The sequence below is a fragment of the Triticum aestivum genome, chromosome 5D (assembly GCF_018294505.1).
Source record: "Triticum aestivum cultivar Chinese Spring chromosome 5D, IWGSC CS RefSeq v2.1, whole genome shotgun sequence".
Lineage (NCBI taxonomy): Eukaryota > Viridiplantae > Streptophyta > Magnoliopsida > Poales > Poaceae > Triticum > Triticum aestivum.
In genome coordinates, this window is record NC_057808.1 from 440,517,354 (window position 1) to 440,525,877 (window position 8,524).

Sequence of the window (8,524 nt, forward strand, 5' to 3'; positions counted from 1 at the left end):
ATAGGTAAAAATACTGATGCAAGCTATGCTCTACAACAAGTGCAGAGCAGCTACACAAGAAAAATACAAGCCCACTGATACTAGTTGTGCACTTGTTTCTTTCGTTCACCACTGATCTGATCTGTAGTGAAAGCGAAAGCATGGCCAAAAGAAGTTAAAAATGTTATTAGTTGTAAGAGGATAGAGATGCCACTGGATCTCAGAACAATATCAGATCAGGTTGTTGAAGACGTTGATGACGATGTTGTCGTTGGTGACGGCGTCGATCTCCGGCCCCAGGAACTGCATGTTGATTAGGATCCCCTGCACCGCCGCCAGCATCAGCCCAAGAACAGAGCAAGAGGAAGAGTGCAATGCGCGCGCGTGCTGCCGACCGCCGTACGTAGAGGTCTTGAAGTGGAGGAAGGATTCATACCATGGCACCGACCGCCGTCGAGGTCTTGAAGGCTGCGGTGGGTTTCCATGGCCGGGCTTCATCCCGTCGCTTGTCGCTGTTCCTCCTGTCCTACCTGCAGAGACAGAGACGGGGGTGAGAGGGAGGGGGAGATTGATCCACCTGTAGTACTAGGATTGCACAGCAACTAGTAGCAGAACTAGCAAGAAATAACCAAATTGAGTGTACACCAATATCATATGAATCCGCAACACAATCGAGCAACAGATTGGTAGAAGAACAGATGCTGCATAAACCGTGAACTACAGGTGGAGAAATAACCCTTTTCATGAGTATACTAAGCACTAATATGGGTTACAGCTAGTTGACAACTGACACCGTGTAGACCATGATGTGAGTATACTAAGCACTCATATGAGTATTACCAAGGACTTCCATGACATTATTACCTCAAAGACATACTGGAAAATTAAAACTGCACTGTTTATGCCTCTGATCACATAAAAGCAGCTACCTCCCTTAACAAATTCACATCATTGTCAGTTTTGTGATATTGTTGCATAAATAGCCCTAAGATCAAGTTAATAAATCTATTTAGAATGTAGTGTGTGCAACAAGAAACTTGATTGAGAAACCATGCTCTGTCTAGGCATAATACTCCTGACTGAGGTAGAAAAAACGTTGGTCTTCTAAGTTGACTTCAACGCCAACCAGATACAGTAGTACGTATGCGTACAGACTAGTCAATGTAAGCATGTTGCACTCCTATCTATATCTAGTAGCTGGATTAGTACACGCATAGACTAATCCTGCATGTCTAGTAGCTCAAGTGACATCTCAATCGTCCTATTTGGATATAAACTTCAGCTCAAACAAGGATGTCTCTTTGGTATAAGTTGGAAAAGTCTATGCCATAAGAGATGATGAGAACCGAACTGTTGTAACTCTTACAGTTAACAAAATTTCATAGCTAACCTCTGCAATCGGGAATATCTTGAACAGTATGTGTCCCTTCCTGATACAGGCCAACCAGTGGTTTCTCTGGTGTTCCGCGTACCGCTAGCTTTGCCCGGCAACACCATTCTGACTAAAAGCAAGGTTCCCACATTCAGACTTAGCGACAAAGAAAATCCACCAACTAATCACATCAATTGCTTATGCACCTAAAACATTTACTAGGAAGTGGGAACATTTTGAACCTAAAATTCTTCTCCGTTACTGGATCAGGTGACCAGAAGCTATGCAAACTAATTTAGTGGAAACCAAATAGACACCTCATCCCACACATTTCCTGCTAGAGATTCATGGGAGCTGCACTCACCAGCCTGCCCCTACTGAAGGTGAAGTCCTCGATTCCGTGGCCACTGAAGAAATCCGCCACATCCTGCAGCACCGGCGGCTTGTCCAGGTCAACTCGTGCGTGCATCCGGAACACCTATGAACCACGCAGAAGAAGAGTCAGCTCACACGCACGCACATACCGAAGTGGTACACAGTATCTTGTTGAATCAAAGGAAATGAAGCGGCGAGAACTGAACTGTTGGAGAGACGAGATCGACGGATCACTCACGTGGCGGAGGTCGGCCTTGAGGGGCGCTGCGGCCTCTCGGGACGACGAGGCCGCCATCGTCACCGCGGAGGCAGTCACCCGCGAGGGCGGCCAGCAGGCTTGGCCTGGACGTGCTTGACCTTGGAGAGGATCTCCCGCGGCCGCCATCGCTGATGCTGCTACTGGATCCGAGCTTCGGGGATTGGGGATCGGGGAGACGAAACCCTAGCTGCAGCGGAGGAGGAAGAAGAGCTGGGAGCGGGAGCGAGGTTCGGGTGCAACGCGAGGGAAGGAGGGCGCCGCCGGTGACAGAAAGGAAGGAGGGCGCCACCGGTGCCAGCGCGAGGGAAGGAGGGCGCGGCGCGAGGGGTGAGGGAGAGGCCGATCTGGATCGGGGACAGAGAGAGGGAGGCGGCGGGCGGAAGGAAGGAAGGGAGGAGAGGTGAGAGAGAGGTAGGGTTTGGTGCGGTGGTTTTTTTCCTTTTCTTTGCATGGATGGATGGATGGACGTTGGATTGCTAGCAATGGATGGAAGGATGTCTGCCATCTCATCGATCCGTGCCACAAACGGTTCCACCAATCACAATGTAGTACACACTTTGACGATTTTATAACCATCTAAATTGGTCGTAATCGATTAAATAATATGCTAAATCATGTCACCTATTTTATAACATCATAGAATTAGAAAAAAAATAAGAACAATAGCATCGTGTCACAAGTGAGACTTGTTTTTCAGAAAAATAACAAACCTGGAATAATACAAATATCTTTAAAAATTGATCTCAAAATGAGTTTTATTTGCAAAAAAACATTTTCTACCTTTGGAGTGTCGAAAATGGTATATATTTTTTGAAGCACCTACCAATATTTGTTGCAAAATGGCACCACTCTATTTTTCAATAATATTAGATCATATTTTAGGTACAATTGACCAAATGCTTGTGTCTCAATAGTTGTCTATCCACCTCTCGTCAATAATTGAGGAGGTTTTTCAAGTGCCCATTTTCCATTTTTCGAGTGCCCAAAAGGAGGTTTTTGGTGAAGAACCTACCAAATAATTGTTGCAAAATTGGACCAAATCATTTTTCTAAAATACTAGGCCATATTTAATGCATAATTCACCAAATGGTTTGGTGTAAAAAGTTTTGATTCACCTCTCGTGAAAAAGACAAATTTTCGCCGATTCAGTTGGAAGCGGGTCAAATTTGAACTGTAGCTGCCTTATAGTTTGCTCTTTATTTTTTCCAAAAATCATTTTAGGAACATAGGTATCTATTTAATCAGAGAAACACCAAAAAAATTCCAAGATTCAACCACTAGCTAGGAACGGTCATTCCCGCCGTTTTGACCGCATTTTGAAACGGGCATAAAAAGTTAAAAAAAATAAAAAAAATTGGGAAACCTTCGCGTTGTGTCATTATACGTGGCCAAGGTCCCAGGAAAAATAACAAACTTGTAATATGGCAATTATTTTAAAAAAGTGTTGTCAGAAACGAGCTATCACGTGTGGAGATCAATGGCTTTCAAGCCAAATGATCAATCTTATCGCCACATTCATGGCATAGTTTGTTCAAATGATCTCATATTGTGCACAATGGTGCATATTGGAATGGCAAACAATATTTCCTAAGGAAGTTTTCATTTTTTTTTGGACGAAAAAACCATTTTCCATTTTTCGAGTACCCAAAAGGAGGTTTTTTTGTGAAGGACCTCCCAAATAATTGTTGCAGAATTGGACCAAATCATTTTTATAAAATATTAGCCATATTTAATGCACAATTGACCAAATGGTTGGGTGTAAAAAGTTTTGATCCACCTCTCATGAAAAAGACAAATTCCCGCCGATTCAGTTGGAAGCGGGTCAAATTTGAACTGTAGCTGCCATGTACTTTGCTCTTTATTTTTTCCAAAAATCATTTATAGGTACATAAGTATCTATTTAATCAGAGAAACACCAAAAAAATCCAAGATTCAACCACTAGCTAGGAACGGTCATTCCCGCCGTTTTGACCGCATTTTGAAACGGGCATAAAAAATTAAAAAAAATCAAAAAATTGGGAAACCTTCGCATTGTGTCATTATATGTGGCCAAGTTCCCAGGAAAAATAACAAACTTGTAATACGGCAATGATTTAAAAAAAGTGTTCTCAAAAACGAGCTATCACGTGTGGAGATCAATGGCTTTCAAGCCAAATGATGAATCTTATGGCCACATTCATGGCATAGTTTGTTCAAATGATCTCATATTGTGCACAATGGTGCATATTGGAATGGCAAACAATGTTGCCTAAGGAAGTTTTCATTTTCTTTGGACGAAAAAACCATTTTCCATTCTTCGAGTGCCCAAAAGGAGGTTTTTTTGTGAAGAACCTACCAAATAATTGTTGCAAAATTGGACAAAATCATTTTTCTAAAATACTAGGCCATATTTAATGCACAATTGACCAAATTGTTGGGTGTAAAAAGTTTTGATCCACCTCTCGTGAAAAAGACAAATTTCCGCCGATATAGTTGGAAGCGGGTCAAATTTGATCTGTAGCTGCCTTGTAGTTTGCTCTTTATTTTTTCGAAAAATCATTTCTAGGTACATAAGTATATATTTAATCAGAGAAACACCAAAAAAATTCCAAGATTGAACCACTAGCTAGGAACGATCATTCCCGCCGTTTTGACCGTATTTTGAAACGGGCATAAAAAATTCAAAAAAAATCAAAAAATTGGGAAACCTTCGCATTGTGTCATTATATGTGGCCAAGGTCCCAGGAAAAATAACAAACTTGTAATATGGCAATTATTTTAAAAAAGTGTTCACAGAAACGAGCTATCACGTGTGGAGATCAATGGCTTTCAAGCCAAATGATCAATCTTATGGCCACATTCATGGCATAGTTTGTTCAAATGATCTCATATTGTGCACAAGGGTGCATATTGGAATGGCAAACAATATTGCCTAAATAAGTTTTCATTTTTTTGGACGAAAAAACCATTTTCCATTTTTCGAGTACCCAAAAGGAGGTTTTTTTGTGAAGGACCTCCCAAATAATTGTTGCAAAATTGGACCAAATCTTTTTTATAAAATACTAGGCCATATTTAATGCACAATTGACCAAATGGTTGGGTGTAAAAAGTTTTGATCCACCTCTCATCAAAAAACAAATTTCCGCCGATTTAGTTGGAAGCGGGTCAAATTTGAACTGTAGCTGCCTTGTACTTTGCTCTTTATTTTTTTCAAAAATCATTTATAGGTACATAAGTATCTATTTAATTAGAGAAACACCAAAAAAAATCCAAGATTCAACCACTAGCTAGGAACGGTCATTCCCGCCGTTTTGACCGCATTTTGAAACGGGCATAAAAAATTAAAAAAAATCAAAAAATTGGGAAACCTTCGCATTGTGTCATTATATGTGGCCAAGGTCCCAGGAAAAATAACAAACTTGTAATATGGCAATTATTTTAAAAAAGTGTTCACAGAAACGAGCTATCACGTGTGGAGATCAATGGCTTTCAAGCCAAATGATCAATCTTATGGCCACATTCATGGCATAGTTTGTTCAAATAATCTCATATTGTGCACAAGGGTGCATATTGGAATGGCAAACAATATTGCCTAAGGAAGTTTTCATTTTTTTGGACGAAAAAACCATTTTCCATTTTTCGAGTACCCAAAAGGAGGTTTTTTTGTGAAGGACCTCCCAAATAATTGTTGCAAAATTGGACCAAATCTTTTTTATAAAATACTAGGCCATATTTAATGCACAATTGACCAAATGGTTGGGTGTAAAAAGTTTTGATCCACCTCTCATCAAAAAACAAATTTCCGCCGATTCAGTTGGAAGCGGGTCAAATTTGAACTGTAGCTGCCTTGTACTTTGCTCTTTATTTTTTTCAAAAATCATTTATAGGTACATAAGTATCTATTTAATTAGAGAAACACCAAAAAAATCCAAGATTCAACCACTAGCTAGGAACGGTCATTCCCGCCGTTTTGACCGCATTTTGAAACGGGCATAAAAAATTAAAAAAAATCAAAAAATTGGGAAACCTTCGCATTGTGTCATTATATGTGGCCAAGTTCCCAGGAAAAATAACAAACTTGTAATACGGCAATTATTTTAAAAAAAGTGTTCTCAGAAACGAGCTATCACGTGTGGAGATCAATGGCTTTCAAGCCAAATGATCAATCTCATGGCCACATTCATGGCATAGTTTGTTCAAATGATCTCATATTGTGCACAATGGTGCATATTGGAATGGCAAACAATGTTGCCTAAGGAAGTTTTCATTTTCTTTGGACGAAAAACCATTTTCCATTTTTCGAGTGCCCAAAAGGAGGTTTTTTTGTGAAGGACCTCCCAAATAATTGTTGCAAAATTGGACCAAATCAATTTTCTAAAATACTAGGACATATTTAATGCACAATTGACAAAATGGTTGGGTGTAAAAAGTTTTGATCCACCTCTCGTGAAAAAGAAAAATTTCCGCCGATTCAGTTGGAAGCGGGTCAAATTTGAACTGTAGCTGCCTCATAGTTTGCTATTTAGTTTTTCCAAAAATCATTTCTAGTTACATAAGTACCTATTTAATCATAAATACATGGTTTGGTGGCGATACGTCGAGGTTTGGGCGGTGGCCGAGGCCCCCAACTCTAGAGCGCGTAAACTCGCATGCCCGCCGCGTGGTCACCGCGTGACCGTGGCATTGCCATGTGTTCTGGGCAGCCTAGGCATGTCTAGTGGGTTAGCCACTCCCCAGGTAGGTGCTAGGAAGAAAATTACAACATAAGATTCTCACGAGGAGACCGATCGATGCTCAAACATGAATTAGCAGCCAAGTGTTTGATTAGCAGTACGGGAAATGTACATGGCTAATGGGCGTGAGTATTGGCTGAGGACGATCAGTTACTAAGAAGACTGTCTTCACAAATTTTCAGCTCAAAAGGAGGAGTCTAGGTGCTACTTGCTTTGCAAAGTACCACACTGGACATAAATACGAATGTTGAAGTTGTGCTCAAAATAATGAATGGATTGAGGTGGCATTTGGTGGAGGATGGTTATTTGGGCATAGGAAATCACCGTAGAAAATGGATACTATTTGGACATGCGAAAGTGGCACTTCCTTCACAAAGTGTTGTTTTGAACAGAATAGGAAAATGAATATTGTTGAATTATTTTTGAACTAGGCAAGGAAGGTTTTTCACATATTTGACGAAGATATGACCCAAAGAATTTATGAGATTTTTTTGGGAATTTTGGGATTGACAGAAATATAGGTTGCTTCACAACCTCGGGCAAAAATTGCCACATGGACATGACACATAGGCAAAACTGATGAGGTGGCGCCTAGTCATAGCAACCCACCACAATTTACAAGGTTATGACCATCTATATTGGTCATGATCAGCTAGAAATAAGGCAGCGGACCAGTGCTATCTGCTTTATGACTATTTGGTGTAAGGAAATTACGACCTTTCTGACCAAAATGGTCATTATAGTTTAGGGTTTCGAGCCCCCCGAACAGCTTTTGACCAATTGGTCTGAAATGGTCATAGATCTATGACCAATTCTTCCAGGGTCACTGACAGAAGGTCACTAGTTGACATATTTCTTGTAGTGTAAATCCGTTGAGACGACACCGTATGAACTGTGGTTTGGCAAGAAACCAAGGTTGTCATTTCTTAAAGTTTGGGGTTGTGATGCTTATGTGAAAAAGTTTTCATCCTGATAAGCTCAAACCCAAACCGGAGAAATGTGTCTTCATAGGATACCCAAAGGAGACAGTTGGGTACACGTTCTATCACAGATCCGAAGGCAAGACATTCGTTGCTAAGAATGGATCCTTTCTAGAGAAGGAGGTTCTCTCGAAATAAGTGAGTGGGAGGAAAGTAGAACTTGATGAGGTAATGATGGAAAGTAGTTCGTCACATAAATCTGTTCCTGTGACTCCTACACCAATTAGTGAGGAAGCTAATGATGATGATCATGTAACTTCAGATCAAATTACTACCAAACCTCGTAGGTCAACCAGAGTAAGATCCGCACCAGAGTGGTACGGTAATCCTGTTCTGGAGGTCATGTTACTTGACCATGACGAACCTACGAACTATGAGGAAGCGATGGCGAGCCCAGATTCCATGAAATGGTTTGAGGCCATGAAATCTGATATGGGATCCATGTTTGAGAACAAAGTATGGACTTTGGTTGACTTGCCCAATGATCGGCAAGCCATAGAAAATAAATGGATCTTCAAGAGGAAGACAGACACTGAGAGTAGTGTTACTATCTACAAAGGTAGAATTGTCGCAAAAGGTTTTCGACAAGTTCAAGGTGTTGACTACGATGAGAGTTTCTCACTCGTATCTATGCTTAAGTCTATCCGAATCATGTTAGCAATTGCCGCATTTTATGAAATCTGGCAAATGGATAAACAAAACTGCATTCCTTAATGGATTTATAAAATAAGAGTTGTATATGATGCAACCAGAAGGTTTTGTCAATCCTAAAGGTGCTGACAAAATGTGCAAGCTCCAGCGATCCATCTATGGACTGGTGCAAGCATCTCGGAGTTGGAATATACGC

General features: G+C 40.7%; 1 pseudogene; it reads right to left on the bottom strand.

Moving 5' to 3' along the window:
* Positions 1-210: 210 nt before the first annotated feature.
* Positions 211-2,111, bottom strand: LOC123125372 (uncharacterized; annotated as a pseudogene).
* Positions 2,112-8,524: the final 6,413 nt, after the last annotated feature.